The sequence below is a fragment of the Arachis stenosperma genome, chromosome 1 (genome assembly GCF_014773155.1).
Source record: "Arachis stenosperma cultivar V10309 chromosome 1, arast.V10309.gnm1.PFL2, whole genome shotgun sequence".
NCBI classification, from domain to species: Eukaryota; Viridiplantae; Streptophyta; class Magnoliopsida; order Fabales; family Fabaceae; genus Arachis; species Arachis stenosperma.
In genome coordinates this window covers 35911689-35924942 of record NC_080377.1, presented here as the reverse complement: position 1 = coordinate 35924942, position 13254 = coordinate 35911689, and the positions used below count along the sequence as shown (strand labels likewise).

General features: G+C 39.6%; 1 non-coding gene across 1 annotated transcript; it reads left to right on the top strand.

Moving 5' to 3' along the window:
• The first annotated feature begins 12654 nt into the window (after positions 1-12654).
• On the top strand, positions 12655-12762 carry LOC130948430 (small nucleolar RNA R71). The gene has a single exon (XR_009073052.1). It is a non-coding gene; the product is annotated as a small nucleolar RNA R71 (small nucleolar RNA).
• Positions 12763-13254: the final 492 nt, after the last annotated feature.

The window sequence follows — 13254 nt, the reverse complement described above, 5'->3', positions numbered from 1 at the left end:
AAGGGAGAAGTAGTGTTTAGGTTGTGTGAAAATGAGGGGGTGAAGATGGGTTTATATAGGGGTGGAGAGAGGGGTAGGGTTCGGCTATGGGAGGGTGGGTTTGGGAGGGAAAGTGGTTTGAATTTGAATGGTGAGGTAGGTATGGTTTTATGAAGGATGGATGTGAGTGGTGAAGAGAATAGGGGGATTTGATAGGTAAAGGGTTTTTGGGGAAGAGGTGTTGAGGTAATTGGTAAATGGGTGAAGAAGAGAGAGAGTGGTGGGGTAGGTGGGGATCCTGTGGGGTCTACAGATCCTGAGGTGTCAAGGAAGATTCATCCCTGCACCAAGTGGCGAGCAAAAATACTCTTCATGCCAATTATGGCGTTAAACGCCGAGCTGGTGCCCATTTCTGGCATTTAACGCCAACTTCTTGCCCTTTCCTGGCGTTTAACACCAGTCTGGTGCCTCTTTCTGGCATTAAACGCCCAGAATGGTGCCAGACTAGGCATTAAACTCCCATTTGCTGCCCTTACTGGCGTTTAAACGCCAGCAGGATCTTCCTCCAGGGTGTGCTATTTTTCTTTCTGCTTTTCATTCTGTTTTTGCTTTTTCAATTGATTTTGTGACTTCCCATGATCATCAACCTACAGAAAATATAAAATAACAAAAGAAGATAGATAAATATAACATTGGGTTGCCTCCCAACAAGCGCTTCTTTAATGTCAGTAGCTTGACAGTGGGTTCTCATGGAGCCTCTGATGAGCGGATATTTTATACGCTTTTTGGGGGAAATTTCATGTAGATTTTAGTATGTTTTAATTAGTTTTTAGTAGAATATTATTAGTTTTTAGGTAAAAATCATATTTCTGAACTTTACTATGAGTTTGTGTGTTTTTCTGTGATTTCAGGTATTTTCTGGCTGAAATTGAGGGAGCTGAGCAAAAATCTGAGTTAGGCTGAAAAAGGACTGCTGATGCTGTTGGATCCTGACCTCCCTGCACTTGAAATGGATTTTCTGGAGCTACAGGAGTCCAATTGGCGCGCTCTTAATGGCGTTGGAAATTAGACATCCAGGGCTTTCCATCAATATATAATAGTCCATACTTTGCACGAAGATAGATGACGTAAACTGGCGTTCAATGCCAGTATCATGCTGCTGTCTGGCGTCCAGCGCCAGAAACAGGTTACAAGCTGGAGTTCAACGCCAGAAACAGGTTACAAACCTGGCGTTGAATGCCCAAAACAGCCCCAGGTACGTGAGAAGCTTAAGTCTCAGCCCCAGCACACACCAGTGGCCCCAGAAGTGGATTTCTGCACTATCTATCATAGTTTACTCATTTTCTGTAAACCTAGGTTACTAGTTACTATTTTAAACAACTTTTAGAGACTTATTTTGGATCTCATGACATTTTCAGATCTGAATTTTATACACTTTGACGGCATGAGTCTCTAAACTCCATTGTTGGGGGTGAGGAGCTCTGCAGCGTCTCAATGAATTAATGCAATTGTTTCTATTTCTCCATTCAAAGTGTGTGTGTTCCTATTAAGATGTTCATTCGCGCTTAATTGTGAAGGAGGTGATGATCCGTGACACTCATCACCTTCCTCAATCCATGAACGTGTGCCTGACAAACACCTCCATTCTACATCAGATTGAATGATCATCTCTTAGCTTCCTTAATCAGAATCTTCGTGGTATAAGCTAGAACTGATGGCGGCCACTCTTGAGGATCCGGAAAGTCTAAACCTTGTCTGTGGTATTCCGAGTAGGATTCAAGGATTGAATGGCTGTGACAAGCTTCAAACTCGCGATTGCTGGGCGTGATGACAAACACAAAAGGATCAATGGATCCTATTCCAACATGATCGAGAACCAACAGCTGATTAGCCGTGCTGTGACAGAGCATCTGGACCGTTTTCATTGAGAGGATGGGAAGTAGCCACTGACAATGGTGACACCCTACATACAGCTTGCCATGGATGGAACTTTAAAACAATTGAGTTGAATATTACATTGCAGGAATCAGAGGACAAAGCATCTCCAAAACCAACCTATTTTCCATTACTGCACAACAAGTAACTATTTCCACTCTTTTATTTTTGTAATAATTCCAACTGATAATTTTAATTAATATCCTGACTAAGAATAATAAATAAACATAGCTTGCTTCAAACCAATAATCTCCGTGGGATCGACCTTACTCGTAAGGTTACTTGGACGACCCAATGCACTTGCTGGTTAGTTGTGCGGATTGCAATAGTGTGATTGTAATTTGTGCACCAAGTTTTGGCGCGTTGCCGGGGATTATTCGAGTTGAACAACTAAAGGTTTATTTTGTTGCTTAGATTAGGAAGAATTTATCCTTTTTTCACTAGAATGCATGCATTTATTATTCCTTTTAAAAATTTTTCAAAAATATTTTTCTTTATCATTTTTAATTTTTTTCGTGAGTTTAGTGTCTTGTTCTAAGTTTGGTGTCAATTGCATATTTTATATTTTCTTAAAATTTTCGTATTAGTGTTCTTTGTTCTTCCTTGATCTTCAAGTTGTTCTTGTTTATTTTTATTGTTTGATCTTTAATTTTTCTTGTTCTGTGTTTTTTTTTCTTGTTTCACTTGTGTTCTTTTTAAAGCATTAATCTTTCAAAAGGAATATACCTATTCAGAACAAGTGTTACATTTACTCTCAATTGGCTAGAGCGTTGGTCTATGTTCTTCGCAATTGGGCATCTTCTTTTTAAAATCTTTTTTCAAAAATAATTTTTCTTGATTTAATCTTGTGCCAAACTTTAAGTTTGGTGTTTTCTTATTAATCTTTTCATAATTTTTGAAAATTTTATTAAAGTCTTCTAAAAGTCTTCTAAAAATTTTAAGTTTGGTGTTCTTTCTTTTGTTCTTGGTGTTCTTGTGAATCTTCAAGGTGTTCTTAAGTCATTCTTATGTTTTGATCTTAAAATTTTTAAGTTTGGTGTTCCTTGGTGTTTTTCCTCCAAAATTTTCGAAAAATAAGGAGCATTAGATCTAAAAATTTTAAGTCTTGTGTCTTTGTGTGTTTTTCTCTTTCATCATAAATTCAAAATTCAAAAAAAATATTTTTTCTAACTAAGTTTGAACTATTTTTTCGAAATTTTTTTTTATAAAAATTCAGATTTCAATTTTAAAATTTTTCAATTCTTATCTTTTTAAGCTTAAAAAAAATTTATCTTTTTCAAAAATATCCTAACCACTTTCTCTCTCCTCACTTTTTCAAAAATCTTCATAAAATATTTTCAAATTCTTATTAAAATTTTTTTATTTATTTTAATTTTCTTATTTTATCTTATTTTTATTTTGGTTTTTATTTTATTTCGAAAATTTTTTTTTATAAACTAAAAATTTAAATCCACATTACCCCTTTACTCCAACATGGACATAAGCGAAAATGAACAGTCCAGAAGGACTCTGGGGTCATATGCTAACCCCACTACTACTTCATATGGGAGTAGTATCTGTATACCCTCCATTAGAGTTAGTAGCTTTGAGTTGAATCCTCAGCTCATTATCATGGTGTAGCAAAGTTGCCAGTATTCCGGTTTTCCACATGAAGAACCTACAGAGTTTCTGGCACAATTTTTACAAATTGCTGACACAGTACATGATAAGGAAGTAGATCAGGATGTCTACAGATTACTACTATTTCCATTCGCTGTAAAAGATCAAGCTAAGAGGTGGTTAAATAACCAACCTAAAAACAGCATAAGGACATGGAAACAACTGTCAGAAAAATTCCTGAATTACTATTTTCCTCCTAAGCGGATGACACAGCTAAGGCTGAGCATCCAACGCTTTAAACAAGGAGATAATGAATCCCTTTATGATGCTTGGGAGAGATACAGAGAGATGCTGAGAAAATGCCCATCTGAAATGTTTTCAGAGTGGGTGCAATAGACATCTTCTACTATGGGCTTACAGAAAAAGCTCAGATTTTCTAGATCACTCAGCTGGTGGATCTATACATATGAGAAAAATAATTGAAGAAGCCCAAAACTCATTGATACAGTTGCCAGAAATCAGATCTGTACATAAGCAGTGAATCTTCCATGAAAGAAGAAGCTAAAACAGTAAACTGCTAAACTCGTCCTGTAGATCAGGCTAATGAATTCAATCAGCAGTTGGACTTTCTAACTCAGCAGCTAACCGAATTCAGGAATACTACAGGAAACAAGAATGGCTAACAGGAATATGGAAGTACAGTTAAAGCAAACAGAAAAGCAACTGTCAAAACAAATAACAGAAGAATGCCAAGCAGTTCAATTAAGAAGTGGAAAAAACATTAAATACCTCACTTCAAAGCAGCAGGAAGCCAAGAAATGAACAAATGGCTACTCAAAATCCCTCTGAGGACAATCAGAGCCCAGAGAGGAATAATGCTGGCGCTGAACGCCAGACCATGCTCATTCCTGCGTTCAACGACAGAAAACAAGCATGAATCCGGTGTTGAACGCCCAAAGGGAGCACAGTTCTGGCGTTTAGACGTAGTAACAGATAAGGAGTTGGCGTCTAACGCCACTCCAGCTTCACCCCTGGCATTCAAACGCCAGTGGGGGATCAGTCACATACAAGTGCTGATAACAACCCTTCTAAAAAGGCTTCCCAACCTACTTCTGTAGGTAATAAACCTGCAGAACTAAGGTTGAGGAATATAAAGCCAAAATGCCTTATCTCAAAAATCCCCAAGCGGAACAGGAAGCAATTGCCCGCTTTGCAGACTATCTCAGGACTCTTGAAATAAGATTCGTTTGCAGAAGCACTTGAGCAAATACCCTCTTATGCTAAGTTCATGAAAGAGATCTTAAGTCATAAGAAGGATTGGAGAGAAACTGAAAAAGTTACCTCACTGAAGAATGCAGTGCAGTCATTCTGAAAAGCTACCTGAGAAGCTTAAAGACCCCGGGAGCTTTATGATACCTGCACATTAGAGGGTAATTGTACCAAGCAAGCTCTATGTGACCTTGTGGCAAGTATCAACCTAATACCTGCATCTATTATCACAAAGCTTGGTTTGATGAAGAAGTCAAACCAACCCGGATGTCTTCAACTGCTGATGGCTCCATTAAATACCCATCAGGCGTGATTGAAGACATGATGTCAAGGTTGGGCATTTGCCTTTCCTACTGACTTTGTGGTGCTGGAAATGGAGGAGCACAAGAGTGCAACTCTCATCTAGGAAGACCTTTCCTAGCAACTGGCCGAACCCTCATTGACGTCCAAAAAGGGGAAGTAACCCTGAGAGTCAATGAGGAGAGTTCAAGTTGAATGTTGCCAAAGCCATGCAACATCCAGACCAGATGACGGCATGAGTGTTGATATCATTGACTCTCTGGTAAGGGTCAATATGCTGAGTGTCTCGAATCAGAGCTAGAGGACATCTTTAAGATGTTCAGCCTGATTTGGAGGAATCATAGAAAAATAGAACCTCTGAAAATCCTCAGGAAGAGGAGAAACCTCCCAAACCTGAGCTCATACCATTACCACCATCCTGAATATGCATTTTTGGGAGAAGGTTGATACCTTTCCTGTAATCATAAGCTCTACCTTAGAGCCACAGGAGAGGAAGCACTAATTCAAGTGCTAAGGACACACAAGAGCTCTTGGGTGGCCCATCAGTGATCTTAAGGGCATTAGCCCAGCCAGATGCATGCAAGATCCTATTGGAGGGTGACGCCAAGCTAGTGGTCCAACCACAAAGGCGGCTGAATCCACCATGAAGGAAGTTGTGCAGAAGGAGGTCCACTAATACTAGAGGCTGGGATTATTATCCTATTTCTGACAGTCCCTGGGTAAGCCCTGTCCAAGTCATCCCTAAGAAGGGGCATGACAGTGGTTCATAATGAAAAATGAACTGGTTCCTACAAGAATAGTTACAGGGTGGCGTATGTGTATTGATTATAGAAGGCTCAATACAGCCACCAGAAAGGATCATTTTCCTTTACCATTCATAGACCAGATGCTAGAAAGACTAGCAGGTCATGAATACTACTGCTTCCTGGATGGATATTCAGGTTATAATCAAATTGCAGTAGATCCCCAGGATCAAGAGAAAACGGCATTCATGCCCATCTGGAGTATTGCATACAGAAGGATGCCATTTGGCTTGTGCATGCACCTGCAACCTTTCAAAGGTGCATGCTCTCTATCTTCTCTGATATGGTAGAGAATTTCTGGAAGTCTTCATGGATGACTTTTCAGTATTTGAGACTCATTCAGCTCCTGCCTTAACCATTTAGCACTTGTTCTGAAAAGATGCCAAGAGACCAACCTAGTTTTAAACTGGAAAAATGTCACTTTTATGGTGACTGAAGGGATTGTCCTTGGGCATAAAATTTCAAACAAGGGAATAGAGGTGGATCAAGCTAAAGTTGAAGTAATTGAAAAATTACCACCACCTGCCAATGTTAAGGCAATCAGAAGCTTTCTGGGGCATGCAGGATTCTATAGGAGGTTTATAAAGAATTTTTCAAAAATTGCAAAACCTCTGAGCAATCTGCTAGCTGCTGACACGCCATTTGTGTTTGACACAAAGTGTCTGCAGGCGTTTGAGACCCTGAAAGCTAAGCTGGTTACAGCACCAGTTATTTCTGCACCAGACTGGACATTACCCTTTGAACTAATGTGTGATGCCAGTGACCATACCATTGGTGAAGTATTAGGACAGAGGCATAACAAGCTTATGCATGTTATTTATTATGCTAGCAATGTTTTAAATGATGCCCAGAAAAATTACACAACCACAAAAAAAGAATTACTTGTAGTGGTTTATGCCATTGACAAGTTTAGATCCTACTTAGTAGGATCAAAAGTGATTGTGTACACTGACCATGCTGCTCTTAAATATCTACTCACAAAGTAGGATTCAAAGCCCAGACTCATAAGATGGGTGTTGCTTCTGCAAGAGATTGATATAGAAATAAGAGACAGAAAAGGAACAGAGAATCAAGTAGCTGATCACCTGTCCCGGATAGAACCAGTAGCAGGAGCATCCCTCCCTCCTACTGAGATCTCTGAAACCTTTCCGGATGAGCAATTGTTTGCTGTTCAGAAAGCTCTGTGGTTTGCAGACATTGCAAACTATAAGACACAAGGTTCTCCTTTTGTAACCATGGAGAGGAAGCATGAAAAGCTTCTCTCACTGCAGAGTCAACCAAAGCCCCCACAGTTCAACTCTAAGTTTGATGTTAGGAGACCACAACCAAACTCTAAGTTTGGTGTTGAACCCCCACATTCAAACTCTAAGTTTGATGTTGGGAGGTCTCAACCTTGCTCTGATTATCTGTGAGACTCCATGAGAGCTCACTGTCCAGCTAAGGACAATAAAGAAGCACTTGCTGGGAGGCAACCCAGCCATTCACAAAATTTAATTTTATTTGTTTTTGCTAATTAATTTTTACAGGTATATGTCAAAGTATCTTCAAAAGGTAAAATAGCAATTGCTTGGATTCACAGAGCTACAAGGGAATTTGGAAGCTCACTGGCGTGAAAAAGCTAGTAAGAAACATTTTAGGCATTGAACGCCCAAAAGAAGCACCCACTGGGTGTTCAACGCCAGTAAAGGTAGCCATCTGGGCATTAAACGCCAGAAAGGAGCATCTTCTGGGCGTTGAACGCCAGAAAGAAGCACCTTCCAGGCGTTTAATGCCAGATTGACAGCGTCCTGGGCGTTCAGAAAAACGCCCAGTGATAAAGAACTTCCTGGCGTTCAACGCCAGAAAGAAGCAACAGCTGGGCGTTGAACGCCCAGGAGAAGCAGCAATTGGGCATTAAACGCCCAAAACATGCAGCATTTAGGCGTTTAACGCCAGAATGGTGGGGAGGAGGTAAAATTCGTTTTTCTTCACAAATTTTCTAATTTTTATGTTTCAATTCATGATTTCTTGCATAAAAATGTTTCAAAATATCATCCTTCAATTCCAAAAATTTTAATCCTAATTTCTAAAAACCCTAATTTCTAAAATCCCTTTTTCAAAAATATCAAATGTATCTTAATTCATAAACACAAATCTTTTTCCAATCTAATTCTTTTTCAAATCTTTTTAATTTCTTCTCATATCTTTTTCAACTCATCTTATCTTTTTTTTCGAAACTGTCTCTCCTTCTATTCCTCTCATTTCCTTTCTTTTGCTTGAGGACAAGCAAACCTCTAAGTTTGGTGTGATTTGCCATGATCACTGAGCTAAAACTCATTAAGATCATGGCACCTAAGGGAACAGGAAGAGCAAGGATGTGAACTTAAGGGAGCTGAAGCGTCAGAAATTAATTCTTGAAGGCACCCCACAGACTAAAGGAACATCCACTTCCCAAAATACAGGTTGTTAAGTTCTAATTCTAGCTTTAACTCTGTGATAGTATTATTATAGGATTTTACCTTAGAAGTTATATAGGAGTAGTAGTAATTAGCATATCTATTTTGGTTTTATTTCCAATTAAGTTATAATTTATTTTTCTCATCATCATCAAACATGAATAAAATAGTAGATTTGTAGAATAAAGAGGCAATTTAATTTTTTCGAGTTCTTAATAAGGAAAATTCTAATTATTTATATGTGGTGGCAATACTTTTTGTCTTTTGAATGAATGCTTGAACAGTGCATATTTTTGATATTGAATTTTATGAATGTTAAAATTGTTGGCTCTTGAAAGAATGATGAACAAGAGAAATGTTATTGATGATCTGAAAAATCATGAAATTGATTCTTGAAGCAAGAAAAAGCAGTGAAAAAAAAATTTCTTGCGAAAAAAAAAAAGAGAGAAAGAAAAAGCAAGCAGAAAAAGCCAATAGCCCTTAAAACCAAAAGGCAAGGGTAAAAAGGATCCAAGGCTTTGAGCATTAATGGATAGGAGGGCCCAAGGAAATAAATCCAGGCCTAAGCGGCTAAATCAAGATGTCTCTAACCATGTGCTTGTGGCATGCAGGTCCAAGTGAATAACTTGAGACTGAGTGGTTAAAGTCGTGATCCAAAGCAAAAAGAGTGTGCTTAAGAGCTCTGGACACCTCTAACTGGGGACTTTAGCAAAGCTGAGTCACAATCTAAAAAAAAGGGGTTCACCCAGTCATGTGTCTGTGGCATTTATGTATCCGGTGGTAATACTGGAAAACAAAGTGCTTAGGGCCATGGCCAAGACTCATAAAGTAACTGTGTTCAAGAATCAACATACTACACTAGGAGAATCAATAATACTATCTGAATTCTGAGTTCCTATGAATGCCAATCATTCTGAATTTTAAAGGATAAAGGGAGATGCCAAAACTGTTCAGAAACAAAAAGCTACAAGCCCCGCTCATCTAATAAGAATCTGAGCTCCACTCAAAAACTCTGAAATATTATTACTTCTTAATTTCTTTTCATCCTATTTTATTTATCTAGTTGCTTGAGGACAAACAACAGTTTAAGTTTGGTGTTGTGATGAGCGGATATTTTATACGCTTTTTGGGGGTAATTTCATGTAGATTTTAGTATGTTTTAATTAGTTTTTAGTAGAATATTATTAGTTTTTAGGCAAAAATCATATTTCTGGACTTTACTATGAGTTTGTGTGTTTTTCTGTGATTTCAGGTATTTTCTGGCTGAAATTGAGGGAGCTGAGCAAAAATCTGAGTTAGGCTGAAAAAGGACTGCTGATGCTGTTGGATCCTGACCTCCCTGCACTCGAAATGGATTTTCTGGAGCTACAGGAGTCCAATTGGCGCGCTCTCAACGGCATTGGAAACTAGACATCCAGGGCTTTCCAGAAATATATAATAGTTCATACTTTGCGCAAAGATAGATGATGTAAACTGGCGTTCAACGCCAGTATCATGCTGCTGTCTGGCGCCCAGCGCCAGAAACAGGTTACAAGCTGGAGTTCAACGCCAGAAACAGGTTACAACCTGGTGTTGAACGCCCAAAACAGCCCCAGGCACGTGAGAAGCTTAAGTCTCAGCCCCAGCACACACCAAGTGGGCCCCAGAAGTGGATTTATGCACTATCTATCATAGTTTACTCATTTTCTGTAAACCTAGGTTACTAGTTTACTATTTAAACAACTTTTAGAGACTTATTTTAGATCTCATGACATTTTCAGATCTGAATTTTATACACTTTGATGGCATGAGTCTCTAAACTCCATTGTTGGGGGTGAGGAGCTCTGCAGCGTCTCAATGAATTAATGCAATTGTTTCTATTTCTCCATTCAAACGTGTGTGTGTTCCTATCTAAGATGTTCATTCGCGCTTAATTGTGAAGGAGGTGATGATCCGTGACACTCATCACCTTCCTCAATCCATGAACGTGTGCCTGACAAACACCTCCGTTCTACATCAGATTGAATGATCATCTCTTAGCTTCCTTAATCAGAATCTTCGTGGTATAAGCTAGAACTGATGGCGGCTACTCTTGAGGATCCGGAAAGTCTAAACCTTGTCTGTGGTATTCCGAGTAGGATTCAAGGATCGAATGGCTGTGACGAGCTTCAAACTCGCGATTGCTGGGCGTAATGACAAACGCAAAAGGATCAATGGATCCTTTTCCAACATGATCGAGAACCAACAGCTGATTAGCCGTGCTGTGACAGAGCATCTGGACCGTTTTCACTGAGAGGATGGGAAGTAGCCACTGACAATGGTGACACCCTACATACAGCTTGCCATGGATGGAACTTTACAAACAATTGAGTTGAATATTACATTGCAGGAATTCAGAGGACAAAGCATCTCCAAAACTCCAACATATTTTCCATTACTGCACAACAAGTAACTATTTCACACTCTTTTATTTTTCTAATAATTCCAACTGATAATTTTAATTAATATCCTGACTAAAAATAATAAAATAAATATAGCTTGCTTCAAACCAATAATCTCCGTGGGATCGACCCTTACTCACGTAAGGTATTACTTGGACGACCCAGTGCACTTGCTGGTTAGTTGTGCGGATTGCAATAGTGTGATTGTAATTTCGTGCACCAGCCTCACAGATACTCAGAGCAATGTTAGAACCTCCCAACACCAAACTTAGAGTTTCAATGTGGGGGTTCAACACCAAACTTAGAAGTTGGTTGTGGCCTCCCAACACCAAACTTAGAGTTTGAATGTGGGGGCTCTGTTTGGCTCTGTTTTGAGAGAAGCTCTTCATGCTTCCTCTCCATGGTAACAGAGGGATGTCCTTGAGCCTTAAACACAAGGGATTCTTCATTCACTTGAATGATCAATTCTCCTCTGTCAACATCAATTACAGCCTTTGCTGTGGCTAGAAAGGGTCTGCCAAGGATGATGGATTCATCCATGCACTTCCCAGTCTCTAGGACTATGAAATCAGCAGGGATGTAATGGTCTTTAATCTTTACCAGAACATCCTCTACAAGTCCATAAGCTTGTTTTCTTGAATTGTCTGCCATCTCTAGTGAGATTCTTGCAGCTTGCACCTCAAAGATCCATAGCTTCTCCATTACAGAAAGAGGCATAAGGTTTATGCTTGACCCTAGGTCACACAGAGCCTTCTTAAAGGTCATGGTGCCAATGGTACAAGGTATTGAAAACTTCCCAGGATCCTGTCTTTTTTGAGGTAATTTCTGCCTAGACAAGTCATCCAGTTCTTTGGTGAGCAAAGGAGGTTCGTTCTCCCAAGTCTCATTACCAAATAACTTGTCATTTAGCTTCATGATTGCTCCAAGGTACTTAGCATCTTGCTCTTCAGTGACATATTCATCCTCTTCAGAGGAAGAATACTCATCAGAGCTCATGAATGGCAGAAGTAAATCCAATGGAATCTCTATGGTCTCAGTGTGAGCCTCAGATTTCCATGGTTCCTCATTAGGGAACTCATTGGAGGCCAGTGGATGTCCATTGAGGTCTTCCTCAGTGGCGTTCACTGCCTCTTCCTCCTCTCCAAATTCAGCCATGTTGATGGCCTTACACTCTCCTTTTGGACTCTCTTCTATATTGCTTGGAAGAGTGCTAGGAGGGAGTTCAGTAATTTTCTTGCTCAGCTGACCCACTTGTGCCTCCAAATTCCTAATGGATGACCTTGTTTCAGTCATGAAACTTTGAGTGGTTTTGATTAGATCAGAGATCATGGTTGCTAAGTCATAGTGGCTCTGCTTAGAATCCTCTGTCTGTTGCTGAGAAGATGATGGAAAAGGCTTGCCATTGCTAAACCTGTTTCTTCCACCATTATTGTTGTTGAAACCTTGTTGAGGTCTCTGTTGATCCTTCCATGAGAGATTTGGATGATTTTTCCATGAAGGATTATAGGTGTTTCCATAAGGTTCTCCCATGTAGTTCACCTCTTCCATTGAAGGGTTCTCAGGATCATAAGCTTCTTCTTCAGATGAAGCATCCTTAGTACAGCCTGGTGCAGCTTGCATTCCAGACAGACTTTGAGAAATCAAATTGACTTGCTGAGTCAATATCTTGTTCTGAGCCAATATGGCATTCAGAGTATCAATCTCAAGAACTCCTTTCTTCTGATTCGTCCCATTGTTCACAGGATTCCTTTCAGAAGTGTACATGAATTGGTTATTTGCAACCATTTCAATCAGTTCTTGAGCTTCTGCAGGCGTCTTCTTCAGATGAAGAGATCCTCCAGCAGAGCTGTCCAATGACATCTTGGACAGTTCAGACAGACCATCATAGAAGATACCTATGATGCTCCATTCAGAAAGCATGTCAGAAGGACACTTTCTGATCAATTGTTTGTATCTTTCCCAAGCTTCATAGAGGGATTCACCTTCCTTCTGTCTGAAGGTTTGGACTTCTACTCTAAGCTTACTCAATTTTTGAGGTGGAAAAAACTTTGCCAAGAAGGCATTGACTAACTTTTCCCAAGAGTTCAGGCTTTCTTTAGGTTGTGAGTCCAACCATATCCTAGCTCTATCTCTTACAGCAAAAGGGAATAGCATAAGCCTATAGACTTCAGGGTCAACCCCATTGGTCTTGACAGTGTCACGGATTTGCAAGAACTCAGCTAAAAACTGATGAGGATCTTCCAATGGAAGTCCATGGAACTTGCAATTCTGTTGCATTAGAGAAACTAATTGAGGCTTAAGCTCAAAGTTGTTTGCTCCAATGGCAGGGATAGAGATGCTTCTCCCATAGAAGTCGGGAGTAGGTGCAGTAAAGTCACCCAGCACCTTCCTTGCATTGTTGGCATTGTTGTTGTTTTCGGCTGCCATGTCTTCTTCTTGTTTGAAGATTTCTGTTAGGTCCTCTATAGAGAGTTGTGCCTTAGCTTCTCTTAGCTTTTGCTTCAAAGTCCTTTC